Raw genomic sequence first — 15,852 nt, 5'->3', positions numbered from 1 at the left:
CAAGGTGAATTTTCACCACAGGGGCCCACACTTTCCGGGACCCCTAGGGAGGACTGTGAAGACTCACCTTCATACCTTTTGCGGAAGACGCTCCCTGGGGAGATGCTTCCTCAGGAGTCCCCCGATTGGTCACATTTGTTCCCCGGGACACTAAAAAAGAAACCACATGGGGAGCCTTTGGTCCCAGGTACTCCACTGTCTATTTCAGATTGTGTCCAGTTGGTAGAGGATGTTACCTGCTCCTCCCCCCGTAGACCCACTAGACATATGGGCTCTCAGAGGAGGATGATGGATTGGAAGTTGTCGGCCACCAAGAAGTACTTGATGATCGGCGACTGCAATCTCTCTCATCTTCCTCCTTTTCATATCGACGACCTTCAGATCGATAGTTACCCGGACGCCAATTTTCGACACGCGGAGGCCATCCTGCGCAAAACCATAATTGCTGTCCCGGTGGAAGTGTTGGTACTTTCCTTTGGGATCCATCACCGTGAGCAGAAAGTGAAGGAGACTGCTATTAAGCAGCTCCAAGGGGCACTCAGGGCAGCCGCGCTTACCTTCCCACGGGCCCGAGTGCTAATCCCCCTGATCAATTTTTCGGCAGCCCTGCCCGCTGAGCAAAAAGCCAACCTTGGGCTGCTGAATCTTTGCATCAGGAACAATTACGCTCACATCCCGGCTCTCGACGGCCGGGACTTTGAGACCCAACCTGACCTGATCCACTGGACTCAGGACACTGCCAAGTTGATGCTCAAGCACTGGCTTGAGTTTTTAAACTTGGCATCCCCATAATCCCGTTGGTTCGGGGGGGTAATAAGAACGTGATAAATTTGGCCCGTAATTTCACGCCAACCCCGTCACACATCTCCCTCCTTAATAAGGGCCTCAACTTTATTCCTTCCACTAACCTCAGTAGCGACTGGCATCATCAACTTCAATTTGACCTCCAGCGCTACCATAGACGTGTCAAACTTGAGGTGTATTATGAGAATCAAGATTCTCCAGGACCCACACCTTTCACAGCCCGCTCCGGCTGGGAGCCCTCACCTGGACTTATGCCTCCGGAATTCCAGGCTATGGTCCGGTCCGATGGGCTTTCCGTGTCCGGTTCGGGCTGCGCACCTGCGGTCGCTCCCAATTTGACACCGGAAGAAGTTGAGGCCCTTCAAAATCTAAAAAGAAACAAGCACATTGTCATCAAACCAGCTGACAAGGGGAGTGCTGTTGTCATTTTTGACAGGTCACAATATTTATGGGAGGGTTCCCGGCAGTTGAGTGACATGACGTATTACAAACCACTGCCGGAACCAATTTATCCCCAGACCATCCCCATGGTAGGCAAGATTCTGGATAATCTTCGCCTCAAAAAATTCATAAATTTTAAACAACAGAGGTATCTCATGGGGGAGCGTGATCCTCGCCCCCGCAGGTTTTACATGCTCCCTAAAATTCACAAGGAGCCAGACAAGTGGAGCAAGCCCCACGAGATCCCTCCGGGCCGCCCCATTGTGTCTGACTGCGGCAGCGAGACGTACAGAACGGCAGAGTTTATCGACCATTTTTTAACTCCGCTCTCCGTTCTGCACGACAGCTACCTCAGAGATACCTATGACTTTATAGATAAAATCAAGAGTGTGAACATTCCCCCAGATGCCATCCTGTTCACCATAGACATTGACAGCCTGTATACAAACATCGACATCGATGAGGGTATTCAGGCTGTCAAAAATGTCTTCTACAAGTACCGCGACGTCAGCAGGCCCGAGAAGGAGATCCTACAGCTCCTTGAAATTAATTTGAGGAGAAACGACTTTGAGTTTGACGGTCGTTTCTACCTCCAAATTAAGGGCACTGCTATGGGCAAGAAATTTGCACCGGCGTATGCCAACATTTTTATGGCAGAGTGGGAGACCTCTGCTTTGGCCGCCTGCCCAAAACGTCCCCTTTATTATTTTCGGTACCTGGATGACATCTGGGGTGTTTGGACGCATTCCAGTGAGGAGTTCAGCGTGTTTTTGAACACGCTTAACACTCACAACAAAAATATCACCATCAAGTCGACCATTAGCAGTACTTCTGTCGACTTTTTGGACACCACTACATTCAAGGGTCCCGACTTTGCTATTACGCAACACTTGGACATCCGGGTGTTCTTCAAGGAGACCGACACCCATGCGCTCCTTTACAGAAGCAGCTTCCACCCCACGCATACCTTTGCGGGGTTGGTGAAATCCCAATTATTGAGGTTTCATCGTATCTGCACCAGACGGGAGGACTTCCTGGGGGCCTCGAGGACCCTCTTTTCTGCTCTGATGAGGAGGGGCTATTCCAGGTCCTTCCTCAGACGGCAGTTGAGGGGCTTCTTGGACCCTAGGGGACCTCCCCCTGGGACAGACATGATTCCTCTGATCACCACCTACTCTCCTTCGGCTGCGCGGGCCGCCTGGAAGGTCAAAAACCACTTCCGGGTCTTTGTGGAGAGTAGTGGGAGGCTGCCTGGTCGCTATGTGGTGCCGGCCTACCGCAAGAACCCCAACTTGAATGATCAGTTGGTCAGGGCCAGGGTCTGCTCATTGAGAGACCCGCCCTCCACCAAGAGGGACGCCCTTGTCCGCCACTCACAATGGTTGGTGAACCCCCATAACCGCAAGGTTTTCCAGCCGTTGTGCCGTGGCGGCCGACACACACAGAACTGCGTGTATGTCATCCGTTGTCAGCAATGTGGGTGTATGTACGTGGGCGAGACGGGCAATACCTTAGCCAGGAGATTCGCCCAGCACAAATACAACATTGTTAGACAAAAAAATACCAACACTCACCTGGTTCAGCATTTCCTCCTGCACGGATGGTCTTCCGTCCGGGTGACTGTCGTAGAGACGGATCCTAAATGGAGCCTCGCCCAACGTCACAGGGCAGAGCTCCTGTGGATCTCCAAATTGGGCACCAGACATCCGGGGGGCCTAAATGAGATGTAAGTGTCAGTCCGTTGGATTGTAGACGGACAGTGCACATCCCCTTCTCCTAACCCTAACCCTAACCCCTCCCCCAACCCTAACCCTAACCCTAACCCCTCCCCCAACCCTAACCCTAACCCTAACCCCAACCCTAACCCTAACCCTAACCCTAACCCTAAATCCTTACCATAAACCTAATCAGCCAGTGCCTCCAATCCTCTTACGGCTCTCGCTTTTCCTCATTTGGACCCCTTGGACCTGACACCTGTTTATCAGAACAGAAGTAGACACATTCAACAACGTCTAAAAACACTCACCGGAGCATGGTGTCACATACACACACACACATACATTCAGAGCATCACATTTGGAGGTTACAGGGAACATCCTCTGCTCACTCTCCTCAATACTGAAGCCCTAGGTTACATATACAAGGTGCTTTTGTATTATTTCACCCTGAATGTCCTTGTGTTTGTTTATTGTTTATAAATTATATTATATTATATAATTTATATCATATTATATTGTATTATATCATACATTATATATCAATAACAATGTTTATCTCTTCATGTTATTGTTCTAGCAGACAAGTTTGTGCAATAGCATCCTTGGGCTTCAGTGGGTCTAATTGTTATTGTCATTGTTCTTCACTTGTGTTTGGGTCAAAACTTCTATTTTGAAGGCCAACTTGTGTATGACGTGGACCCCACCCCTTTATTCGAATGTTTTACGACTATTGACACCTTACGACTGCACTACCTCTTGCAAACGGCAAGGTTAAAAGGCTGACCTTAGCCTACCTGTCGTGCTAACCTGCTAACTCTTTACAAACGAGTCAGGCCTGATGAAGGTATTCTACCGAAACGTTGCCATCTGACTCGTTTCATGTAAATATACTTCTTTTCCACTTTTCATATTTTTTATACACATTGTAGTATTTTTTCTCTGTTTGTTTACTCACCGAGTCCAGCTGGCCTGGGCGAGGAGCGACGCTTTCGTTCCTCTAGTCGCTATTTTCTGTAAATAAACAGCCTATTTTTGATACTACATGTGCTATGATTATTCACGATATTGTCCGGTGGCTTATTAGCGCGATGTTTAGCATATTTTTGCAACCAAAGACATCGGTTGCTTGCTAAATGCTATCAGCCATAGACCGGAAGTGCTCCCCTTGACCCCGGCGGAAGTCCCGCCCACGAGCACGCCGTTCCTCTTTGTTTACAAAAGGAACGGATAAAGACAATTTTTGTTTTTACAAAGCGAACACATTTTTGTTTCGCAAACCATTTTCACCACCATCTACACCAGCGGCATTAAAATTATAATTTTAAATAATGTCACGATGGTACGATGGTGGACGGCTTCCTGTTTGGTCGGGGCGAAGGCTCGGACCGGGACAGCAGGCTGCGCCTCCAGAGTGGCCTGCTTATTCAGAGGATTATTATGATGACCATCAGGATTATTATGATTATGAGGATAATTTTCCTGAGCCGCACGAGCAGCTGCCCCCAATGACTTATGCGGATGTGGTACGGGGATACCTCAATTCCCTTCCCGTTCGCCCCTACCCGCAGACACGCCGCCATTTTGAAGACGAATTCCAAGAGGAGCGCGCCAGCGCCCCCCAGTGGAATGATGGGTGGAACACACGCCCAGCACAAAATAACTTTGTGCCTTCAAGACATCACTCTCCTGGATATTTGAGACCACATTTTTCACCTCCAAGACGTCCCCGCAATCCTCCTCGTCCACTCGGGAGGCGCCAGGACTCTTCCAGGAGGGAGGGGCCGCGTCAATATTCCGGCAGAGACAGGGACTTTGTACCTTCAAGGCAATATGTCTTACCGGAATATTCACCTCAAGGACGTCCCCGCGTTCCTCCCCGTCCCAAGAAGAAGGGCAAAAAGGGCAAGAAGCAACAGAACGCTTCTCGGAAGAAGGCACCCCCGGACAATTCCCCAATTTCCATGGAGGGGAATTTAAAAGCCCAGTGTTTTTATAACATTGTTAAAATCACACATCACCTTATCAATGTTACTAAAGACACTTACCCCCAATCCATAATAAAAATGCGTGAGACGCTGGCCACTATGATTAAACCAGCGGTCACCAACATTGAGATTGAGGTTTTGATCAGGGCCAATGCCAATACTTGGGCATCAACAACTGTCGAAATTTTAAGACAACATTACAATGACACTCTGGAAAAAGAATTGGGCAAGATAACCAGTTTTATTCACGAGAGTTGGAGACCCGCTTTTGAGCTGGCTGTTACATGGGCAAAAAAACACTTGGGGAAAAGATTGTTGGGGGACACCCTCAAGCAGGCCGAGGCCCTCATTGTCGCAGCCTTTGCCGACCCCTCTGTCAACGCTGGGGGGGCACGCCCGGCCCAGCCCTTACCGGTCCAGGCTGCCACCCCGGCACCGGAGGTGGTACACCCGGCCCGGTCTATACCGGTCCAGACTACCACCCTGGTATCGGTGGGTACCCTCACTGACCCTATGGGCCCAGTTGGGGCTCCTGACTTGGCACGGGCAAGAAGCCCCCCAGCTCAGATAGTCACTCGGGCTTCGGTGGCTACCAGCACCGACGCTGTCGCCCCAGATTGGTCTCCCGAGGCGGACCGTCCAGCAATCCCCCCAATCCGGATGGCCCCCATCTTCCTTCCTCGCCGGCCGCCGACTCCTGCAGTGGCGGAACCTCCCAAGGAGCAGAGGATGACCACGCGCCGAGCTCCGGACAGCAGACCCGCCAAAGACAGCATCGGTGAGGATCTCCCGACCCGGCCCATTCCTGCACGTCGCAGGCTACTTCCTCTAGGATCACCTGCAAGACAAGACACACAGGATACCCCCACTCAGACCGAGGACGACGATGAATCACCACGTGGGTCCACAGTCTCTGGGCAAAACAACACCCAGGATACCCCCACAAGTGGGTTCACAGTCTCCGGGGAAAGCAAAACCCAGGAGACCCCCACTCAGACTGAGTACTACGGTTACTCACCAATGGGGCCCACGCTTCATTCGCCCCTCCTCATTGATCTTCAGCACCAGGAACAGGGACAGGATCTTGCTTCGATGCTGTCCCCAAGCATCTCTCCTGTGGCCGCCGCTACCCCCGTCTCATCCCCGCTCCAGCTTCACATGGAAGATGAGACGACACCACAAGGTGAATTTTCACCACAGGGGCCCACACTTTCCGGGACCCCTAGGGAGGACTGTGAAGACTCACCTTCATACCTTTTGCGGAAGACGCTCCCTGGGGAGATGCTTCCTCAGGAGTCCCCCGATTGGTCACATTTGTTCCCCGGGACACTAAAAAAGAAACCACATGGGGAGCCTTTGGTCCCAGGTACTCCACTGTCTATTTCAGATTGTGTCCAGTTGGTAGAGGATGTTACCTGCTCCTCCCCCCGTAGACCCACTAGACATATGGGCTCTCAGAGGAGGATGATGGATTGGAAGTTGTCGGCCACCAAGAAGTACTTGATGATCGGCGACTGCAATCTCTCTCATCTTCCTCCTTTTCATATCGACGACCTTCAGATCGATAGTTACCCGGACGCCAATTTTCGACACGCGGAGGCCATCCTGCGCAAAACCATAATTGCTGTCCCGGTGGAAGTGTTGGTACTTTCCTTTGGGATCCATCACCGTGAGCAGAAAGTGAAGGAGACTGCTATTAAGCAGCTCCAAGGGGCACTCAGGGCAGCCGCGCTTACCTTCCCACGGGCCCGAGTGCTAATCCCCCTGATCAATTTTTCGGCAGCCCTGCCCGCTGAGCAAAAAGCCAACCTTGGGCTGCTGAATCTTTGCATCAGGAACAATTACGCTCACATCCCGGCTCTCGACGGCCGGGACTTTGAGACCCAACCTGACCTGATCCACTGGACTCAGGACACTGCCAAGTTGATGCTCAAGCACTGGCTTGAGTTTTTAAACTTGGCATCCCCATAATCCCGTTGGTTCGGGGGGGTAATAAGAACGTGATAAATTTGGCCCGTAATTTCACGCCAACCCCGTCACACATCTCCCTCCTTAATAAGGGCCTCAACTTTATTCCTTCCACTAACCTCAGTAGCGACTGGCATCATCAACTTCAATTTGACCTCCAGCGCTACCATAGACGTGTCAAACTTGAGGTGTATTATGAGAATCAAGATTCTCCAGGACCCACACCTTTCACAGCCCGCTCCGGCTGGGAGCCCTCACCTGGACTTATGCCTCCGGAATTCCAGGCTATGGTCCGGTCCGATGGGCTTTCCGTGTCCGGTTCGGGCTGCGCACCTGCGGTCGCTCCCAATTTGACACCGGAAGAAGTTGAGGCCCTTCAAAATCTAAAAAGAAACAAGCACATTGTCATCAAACCAGCTGACAAGGGGAGTGCTGTTGTCATTTTTGACAGGTCACAATATTTATGGGAGGGTTCCCGGCAGTTGAGTGACATGACGTATTACAAACCACTGCCGGAACCAATTTATCCCCAGACCGCAAGATTCTGGATAATCTTCGCCTCAAAAAATTCATAAATTTTAAACAACAGAGGTATCTCATGGGGGAGCGTGATCCTCGCCCCCGCAGGTTTTACATGCTCCCTAAAATTCACAAGGAGCCAGACAAGTGGAGCAAGCCCCACGAGATCCCTCCGGGCCGCCCCATTGTGTCTGACTGCGGCAGCGAGACGTACAGAACGGCAGAGTTTATCGACCATTTTTTAACTCCGCTCTCCGTTCTGCACGACAGCTACCTCAGAGATACCTATGACTTTATAGATAAAATCAAGAGTGTGAACATTCCCCCAGATGCCATCCTGTTCACCATAGACATTGACAGCCTGTATACAAACATCGACATCGATGAGGGTATTCAGGCTGTCAAAAATGTCTTCTACAAGTACCGCGACGTCAGCAGGCCCGAGAAGGAGATCCTACAGCTCCTTGAAATTAATTTGAGGAGAAACGACTTTGAGTTTGACGGTCGTTTCTACCTCCAAATTAAGGGCACTGCTATGGGCAAGAAATTTGCACCGGCGTATGCCAACATTTTTATGGCAGAGTGGGAGACCTCTGCTTTGGCCGCCTGCCCAAAACGTCCCCTTTATTATTTTCGGTACCTGGATGACATCTGGGGTGTTTGGACGCATTCCAGTGAGGAGTTCAGCGTGTTTTTGAACACGCTTAACACTCACAACAAAAATATCACCATCAAGTCGACCATTAGCAGTACTTCTGTCGACTTTTTGGACACCACTACATTCAAGGGTCCCGACTTTGCTATTACGCAACACTTGGACATCCGGGTGTTCTTCAAGGAGACCGACACCCATGCGCTCCTTTACAGAAGCAGCTTCCACCCCACGCATACCTTTGCGGGGTTGGTGAAATCCCAATTATTGAGGTTTCATCGTATCTGCACCAGACGGGAGGACTTCCTGGGGGCCTCGAGGACCCTCTTTTCTGCTCTGATGAGGAGGGGCTATTCCAGGTCCTTCCTCAGACGGCAGTTGAGGGGCTTCTTGGACCCTAGGGGACCTCCCCCTGGGACAGACATGATTCCTCTGATCACCACCTACTCTCCTTCGGCTGCGCGGGCCGCCTGGAAGGTCAAAAACCACTTCCGGGTCTTTGTGGAGAGTAGTGGGAGGCTGCCTGGTCGCTATGTGGTGCCGGCCTACCGCAAGAACCCCAACTTGAATGATCAGTTGGTCAGGGCCAGGGTCTGCTCATTGAGAGACCCGCCCTCCACCAAGAGGGACGCCCTTGTCCGCCACTCACAATGGTTGGTGAACCCCCATAACCGCAAGGTTTTCCAGCCGTTGTGCCGTGGCGGCCGACACACACAGAACTGTGTGTATGTCATCCGTTGTCAGCAATGTGGGTGTATGTACGTGGGCGAGACGGGCAATACCTTAGCCAGGAGATTCGCCCAGCACAAATACAACATTGTTAGACAAAAAAATACCAACACTCACCTGGTTCAGCATTTCCTCCTGCACGGATGGTCTTCCGTCCGGGTGACTGTCGTAGAGACGGATCCTAAATGGAGCCTCGCCCAACGTCACAGGGCAGAGCTCCTGTGGATCTCCAAATTGGGCACCAGACATCCGGGGGGCCTAAATGAGATGTAAGTGTCAGTCCGTTGGATTGTAGACGGACAGTGCACATCCCCTTCTCCTAACCCTAACCCTAACCCCTCCCCCAACCCTAACCCTAACCCTAACCCTAACCCTAAATCCTTACCATAAACCTAACCCTAACCCTAACCCTAACCCTAACCCTAACCCTAACCCTGCCGTCCGTGGGCCCTCTGGGGACTTTGTTTGTGATGTGGTGGAGGGGTCAAACACATTAATAACACAGGAGTCAGAGCTTGATCAAAGCAAACATTTTAATACAGGTAACAAACACATTGATACTTACCTGGGTGTTTGTCCACTGTGTGACGCACACAATACGTCAAGATGACACGTCACACATGTAGGATTAATTTTTGATCAATATTTTGGAGAAGTCGCTGGCGACACTGCAGTGGAGAGCTTGAGCCCCGCCCCCTGCAGTATTCTCCTATAAATAGCTCCTCCTGCCAGAAGGCTCACTCCCTCCCCGGCGGTCGATGAGGGCACATCCTGCTGTAGAGAAATAGGGAAGATGAATTAGCCTCAGGAGACTAGGAGTGCTCCACCTACTGGGAATTAGAAGCGTCCCAGTAGGCATGAGGTAACAGAAAGCCAACCTGATGAGGCCTAGGGGGCCGAAACGCGTAGTTGGACAGCCACAATAGTTTCTGCGCTTGTGTTTGCCACCGCATTCTCATTCGGGGTCTCTGGGGAGTTTTGCGTTTGGCGTGGGCGTCGCCTGACGGGTTGTAGACGGACAGTGCACACCCTTTGCCCCTCCCCCTTACCCTAACCCTAACCCTAACCCTAACCCTAACCCTAACCCTCATTAGACTACATTACCCATAATGCATGTCTCCTGCTTGACCAATCGGCGGCAGGCAGTTCTGGTCTCTCTTCCTGCCTCGAAGAAAAGTTTGTCATAAGCCCGGAGTGTTCGATGAAAGAAGATTCCCGACCTCCAATAAACTTTTTGAACTTTTTCTTTAGACTATTTTCTGTGACTTATCTCACCTGATGAAGGTTTAATGCCATGCCGCAACGTTGCTAGGATTTGTCACAGTTTATATTTGCAAATAAATAGTACTAATTTTTTTCGAAATTTAAATTTTTCATTTTTCTACTTTATCTGCCCATTGACACATTGACAAAATACCTCCGCATTGCCTGCTTTATATTTTTAACAATGTTTGGGTTTTCGAAAAGTCAAAACCCTTCGTTCATGGCTTGTGGCAATAACACAAGCCATGCGGCGCCACCATTTTGGCTAACGGCCAGCGCCGATGAAGAAGGGCGCGGCCTCAACTCTGTGTCGCGCTCTGGCCAATCAGATCAAGATGGGCGTGGCCGAAACTCTGAGTCACGCCCCGGCCAAACAGCAGGCAATAACAATCAGAACGGAGATGGGCTCCAAGACAACAATTTCGGCCTCAAAATTAAATGTATGCAAAACATCATCACAGTTTTGCATCATTTGGAAAACATTAATAAGTCTGAACAGCCACAGACTATTTTTAAAATGGCAAATGCACTGGCCAATAGGATCAGGTCTGCATTAAACAATGCCGACACACAGGCTTGTATTGCCATTAATGCCAAAAATTGGGCAGAGGCTACAATGGACATTTTAAAGAAGCATTACGTAATATCATTACAAATTGTGAAGGACAAGCTGACTCCTGTAATTGGCTACAACTGGAGGTCCTCCTTTTTTATTGCTTCTAACTAAAAAAGTTTGGCACAAAGATGACCTTTGACACCCTACAACTGGCGGAGAGCCAAATAGCTTCGCTGGTGGTGACACCCAAAGGCCACAACGCACAAGCTGTTCCACCAGGACGGAGCGATGGCGCCGGGGCGAAGACGCCTGTCTCTGCATCCCAGATTCCTCAGGCCATGGTGGAGATTGGCGGCGAGTTCCCTCCTCCTTCCTGCTTGGCGCCGGCTGTCCTGATGTCTCCGCAGTCCGACACACACGCAGAAGCTTCCTGCTCCGCTCCTGTGACGCAAGACGGCAGACGAAGGCGAGAATGCAGACGGCCCGTGAGTGACCCGAGACCCAGGAACATCGGACCCCGCGCGCCCCAGGTACAGAGTGCGACTTGTGGTGGACCCCCTCCCACCTGCAGGCGACCTGAGACGGAGAGGACGAGACGACTGAGCGCTGAACGCATCGTGCCTCCTGACCACAGCTCGCGCACACCCGTCGGTGTCCAGCCAGCCACAGAGGTCGGTGCGGTGACTTGGAGGTTCCCCACTGACGGGCTGACACGCTGGTTCCAAAGATGGACGGGCCTATCACACAATCCCCATATTTCGGGTTGGTGTCTAAATGGGGAGCAAATGGTCTAATTTTGTGGGTGTTGTCTGGTTTGCCTCCTTCAGGGACTTCCGGGGGGTTCTGCGTCTGGCGGAGCCCAATTTGGCGGAGGGTTGATTGGACCGTGCACATTCCCTAACCCCGTTCTCTCTCTCTCTCTCTCTCTCTCTCTCTCTCTCTCTCTCTCTCTCTCTCTCTCTCTCTCTCTCTCTCTCTCTCTCTCTCTCACCCCCAAAAACCTAACCCTAACCCTAACCCCTAACCCCTAACCCTCTACAACCTAACTTGCCTGTGCCTCCAATCCGCCTGTTGAGTGGCGTCCCTGCCTTTCGTGCGCCCCCCCCCCCCCCCCCCCCCGGGGGCTCTGTTTGGCGACGTTGGTGTGTGGTGTTTGACAATGTGCAGACCCACCAAGCATTATAAGGGTCAGAGGTCACAGACATGGACAAATCGTATCTTGATTTTGTTTGAAGTGATTTATACTTCTTTGTTTGTGTGTGCTGTGATTTATTTACTTACCTGTGTGCAGTGCTTTTGGAGTCCAGCTGGCCTGGATCACTTTTATCTTTACTTACCTTTGGAGTGATTATTTTTTGGTGTTATTTTGCACCAAATACTTGTCCATGTCGGTGGAGTGTGATTATTGCAGCTGTGAGCAATCGCCACCTGCAAACACTCGGAGCGATTCATTGCAGTTGAGGGCATAAGCCACGCCCCCTGCTAGCTCCTTTAAAAGCTCTTCTTGCATTCGCGGCTCATTTTACCTCCAGCAGTTGAGGGGACAACTGTTCTAGGAGAAGTAATGAAGCCAAAGTTTTTAAAGTTTCACACCTGATGAGGCCATATAGGCCGAAACGTACGTAGTGTGATTTTTAGAACTTGACTGTGTTGACGCCACACTCGGCGCTTGCCGTTCGGGGTCCTTGGGGGGTGTGCGTCTGGTGGGGGCGTCACTCTGGCGGGTTGTTGATTGGACCGTGCCATCCTAATTCCTGCCCCATTCCCCTAACCCTAACCATAACCCTCTACAACCTAACCCTAACCCTAACCCTAAGTTTGGCTCCTTGTTCACTTTGAACTAATGAATATGTTTTTGGATCTTTCAACACTGATTTCAAAAGTTACACATTCCATCAGATTGTCAATAGCAGTTGTCATGTCAGCAATCACTTACACTTACTAACCGCTGTCAACTCAAAACGCTATTATTCGTTAGGAAAATTCATGTTTCTGTGATGTTCACCAGAACGTAGGGGATTTTATTTTGAAGTCCCGTTGCTAGACAGGAAGTACGTGGAGTCGAGTTGCTACTTGACTATGGCCGCTAATGCGTAATTGTTATTAAAGTTACAAGTTCAAAGAACAATCATTTCTGCAGTCACCATAATGGAAGAACATTACAGTTTCAGTGTCGGGTGAACTCATTAACTCACTTTGGTTGGCAATAATAGTTATTAGTTTGTTGAAATGGCACGCTGTCACGTGACACACCCAGTGGTCCGTTATTCTTTCATCCTTTGAACTGTAAGTGTATTTAATGTCAACACGGAAGTAAGGACACACTTGGAAGCATCACTACAACAGACAACACTGATTGTTACATCGCTTCACTTGGTCTATAAAATGGAACATCCGAGGGTAAGATTGATTGATTGATTGAGACGCGCAGTGAAGTACATATTTCGTACAATTGACCACTAACATATTTTTGAGATGACTATGGCATTATGACAAAAATGAAGAAAACTTAGCTAGCTAGCATGCGGCGGTACATGTGGTTAACGCTAGTGTCTGTGATGCTGACTGTGACGCTATGTAATTTCGGACTTTATTATAGCGTCACATTAGTACCAAAAATCCAACCGCATAAAAACTGTTATCGCGCGCTGATTCTCCACTTTGTGCGCGCGCAACACCCTTTTGCGCGCGCGTAGTGCCTTTGTGTGCGCGCGCGGCGCCTTCTTTCGTGCGCGCTGTGCCTTTCTGCACGCGCGCTGAGCCTTTCTGCGCACGCGCTGAGCCTTTCTGCGCACGCGCTGTCATGTTTCATTTTGGTACTTTGGGGGCGGGCATGCTTAGACCGCCCCTTCTTTTTGATTGGCTTTGAAAAAAAAAATTTAAAAAAAAAGAAGAAAAATACAACTTCAAGTAGGTTGTTAAAAAAGGCAGGTGAAGTGAAACTATAGCAATGCTTTTCTTTACACTCTCTCATGCACACAGATACTCATGTTATGAGAAGTATATTGTTTCAAAAATATGAACATTAATTGTTGATATTTTAAACATCTTTCAGATTACATTGCTCGAATTCAAAAACCACTTTACTACACAAATATTAGGCCCAATGTGCAGGATTATTCTATTAGTATTAGTTATTTTTATGTTTTATCATATCTTAGCTTATTTTTATGTTTTATCATATCTTAGCCTATTTTTACATGGTCTTATTATATTTATATTTCAGTTTTTATTGTATTTTATTTTATTTAATAGTTTTTCATATTGTAGTTTATTTTTATGTTTGATTATATCTTATCTTATTTCATATTATTTTTGGACTTTTCCCTGATGTGTATTTTAATTATTTTTTATCCATTTATTTTATCATTTAGTGTTTCCTCAAAGAGCCCTCTGGATCTCCACGTCCAGAGGGTTCCTGTGATTGGCTATTGTCATTGTGTTGTTATTAGGGTCCGCACAGGACCTTTTCAAAAGGAATCCCACAGGGAGTCCTTTTGCAATGGGACGAAAGGACCCTATTGAATTTGTAATGTTTATTATTATTATTATTATTATTCCGCACCTATGCGCGCTACTTTGACCCCCTTAATATGCTTCAAAACTCACCAAATTTTTTACACACACACGAAACGTCTTCGAGATCACTTTAATCAAAAACCAAACCCAAAAAATCAACATTGCTCTCTAGCGCCCCCTAGGAAGAAAACTGCCTCTAACTCCCACTAGGAAGGTCGTAGGGACATGAAACAAAAACCTGTATGTAGGTCTCACTTAGACCTACAATTCATAATTTCACTTCTTCGGGCGAAAACCAACAGGAAGTTGGCAATTTCCCCTTCAAAACAAAAAATGACTAAAAACACTCTTTTTTGATTTTTGAGCTGTAATTTGACCCCCTTAAAATACTTCAAAACTCACCAAACTTCTCACACACATCGGGACTGGTGGAAATTGCGATCTAAAAAAAAACCGAACCCCAAAACTCAAAATTGTGCTCTACATAATTTTTGCAAAAAACAGAGAAAAAACTGCTCCTCAGAGGAAAACTCTGACAAAACTGCTTGTAGAGACATGAAACAAATACCTCTATGTAGGTCTCGCCTAGACCTACATTTCATAGATTGACATCCTTCAGCAAAAATCAACAGGAAGTTTGCTATTCCTCCTTCAAAACAACATTTTTGTTACAACCGGTCACCAAACATCAAACGTTATCTCCTCTGAGCGCGTTTGTCGTTTCGGCTTCAAACTGCTACAGGAGAGAGATTGAACCCTTCTGATTAAAAAAAAATTATTATTTATTTATTTTTATTTTTTTGTGATTACTTATGGAGAATATTGTGAATAAATTGAGAACAGGAAGTGAACAAAAGTTTTTGCAACTGCTATGTAAAATATTAGGGGTTGGATTACATAAACTCTGCTTCTTTCTACTCCTTTTCTAACATGTTTCAAAGACTACAACTCCCACACGGCCGCTGTCACTTTGTTTGCGCGCGCACATCGTGGGGCGCGGCTGGCTGAGAGATGTCTATAAATTGGCTCCTTCTTTCTCAGGGGTCCTCTTGGCTTCACGATAGGTAGGCTGCTGCATGTCTCTTTTTTCTTGTGGTGTGTGTGACCTAAATATAGTGTTTGCTAACTATAAACACATCTACTTTGTTTACTAGTTAATCATATTCCAGAGATACTACATACATATGTCTTGTTTTGACAGATTTGAGGGAATAATGTTCGTTTTTGTCCGAGCTAGCGCTTGGCCTAGCATGCTAGCAGCTAACGGGCTAGCGCTTGGTCTAGCATGCTAGCTAGCAGCTGACGGGCTAGCCATAGTCCGTCTTCATGTTTTGTCGGAAGATACACATCACACTGTTGGGTCATTTTTGTTCTTTTGCTATATTTGCGGTACAAGTATTCTTGTTTACGTCCTGGCCGTGACGTGAAGCACGGCCGAAAGACCTAGCTAGCTGGCTGTTGCTAGCTAGCTGGCTGTTGCTAGCTAGCTGGCTCTTGCTAGCTAGCTGGCTGTTGCTAGCTGTGCACGTGGCCCCAGTACGCGTTTTGCTCCTCAACTGCCTCTCCGGACCGATACCGATTGGTATCCAGCCGCGCAAGTACTTTAAATAAAACAATTTCTTTATTTTATTTATTTATTTATTAACTCAACATAAAAAACACACTTTATATACATTATATATCAATATACATCAATGC

The 15,852-nt window shown here is 48.4% G+C and overlaps 1 protein-coding gene across 6 annotated transcripts in view; it reads right to left on the bottom strand.

Annotated features, from left to right (window-relative positions):
• The window catches only part of LOC133657812 (girdin-like), a 400,246-nt gene that overhangs the window by 141,681 nt on the left and 242,713 nt on the right, over positions 1 to 15,852 (bottom strand). The window lies entirely within an intron of this gene.

The sequence above is a fragment of the Entelurus aequoreus genome, linkage group LG09 (genome assembly GCF_033978785.1).
Source record: "Entelurus aequoreus isolate RoL-2023_Sb linkage group LG09, RoL_Eaeq_v1.1, whole genome shotgun sequence".
NCBI classification, from domain to species: Eukaryota; Metazoa; Chordata; class Actinopteri; order Syngnathiformes; family Syngnathidae; genus Entelurus; species Entelurus aequoreus.
This window is presented reverse-complemented; position numbering and strand designations above follow the sequence as displayed.